Raw genomic sequence first — 1315 nt, 5'->3', positions numbered from 1 at the left:
CGCAGCTACGCTGTATACCAGTAACATTTTTATTTCCAAAAATGCCGCTTCCCTCTTCCTGGTAGAGTGACTTTTTTTAATCCATATGACTAAATTACCCTTCTCCCTAAAGCCAATAATGATGAATAAAAAAAAGACAAAGGTCAATCTTGTCTTCTTGGTAATCACCACTTTCGGATTAAATTAATCAATTTTTTTTGTCGTTTTAATCATTAAAATAGAAAGGGAAGTTATTTATTTATTTATTTTAATTTATTTTTATTCACATTTCCCTTGGTCATTTTAGTTGTCCACTCTTTTCCAAAATTTTCAATGTTTTGTTTTATTTTTTGATAAATTATTTTTATTAAAAAATTGAAATAATAGTAGATAGAAGATCTTAAGATTCAGTTGAAAATTTTCAACCTCATCCAACATGTCAAATATAAAAGACAGAGGACTTTTACCCAAAAACAAAGACGCAGGTCAATTTTTATCTTATTTTTTTGACACGAAGGTCTAAGACTCACCCTTATAGCAACTCCGAGCATACTTCATCTTTATAATAATTTTGATCTGAAGTATTGAATAATAAGCTCATAATTTCAATTTAAGGTATCAATAATTTTTTTTTTATCTTTTGTCATCTTAATCTTAAGAATAGAGAACAATGTATTAATTTTATAAGAAAAGTAGGTCTGAATTTCAAAAACTTTTCACAAGAGTTGGATTTTAAAAATGTACACATGTCGTGCATACGGAGAGAATTAAACAAACATTGGAGACCAAGAATTAAAAACGAGCCAAATCCTTTGGCATATATATAAGAGTAATTATCACTCCCCTCCCCTGAACTTTGGTGAAATATCAAGTTTCCTCACGACTTTTTAATTAATTCACTCCCCTCCCTTGAAATCAAAAGATTCTACCACTCGTTAGTATCTGTTAGTTTTTACTGTTAAGTCACTAGTAAATTTTTAAAATTCCCAAAATGCCTTCAAGTTAATCAATTAAAAGAATGAGGACTTCTCACAGTCGCCTCTCACCATCGTCGCTCAGTGAGAAGACAAAGGTTTCTATTTTGGTGAGTTGCAACCAGTGTTATCAATTCGGCCGAATAATTCGCGAATTATTCGGCCGAACCGAATTTTATCAAAAATTCGGACAGAATCCGAATTAAAAATAAAATTCTTTAAAATTCGCGATTTTTTCAAAAGTGAATATAAATCGCGAATAATTCGGACCGAATCCGAATTAAACCGAATTATTCGGTCCATTTAAACATTATTTTAAAAAAAAAACCAAAAATAAAAAATTAAAAACAATTAAAAAAAAA

This window comes from Macadamia integrifolia, chromosome 14 (genome assembly GCF_013358625.1).
Source record: "Macadamia integrifolia cultivar HAES 741 chromosome 14, SCU_Mint_v3, whole genome shotgun sequence".
Taxonomy (NCBI): Eukaryota; Viridiplantae; Streptophyta; class Magnoliopsida; order Proteales; family Proteaceae; genus Macadamia; species Macadamia integrifolia.
Note: the sequence above shows the minus strand (reverse complement) of the source record.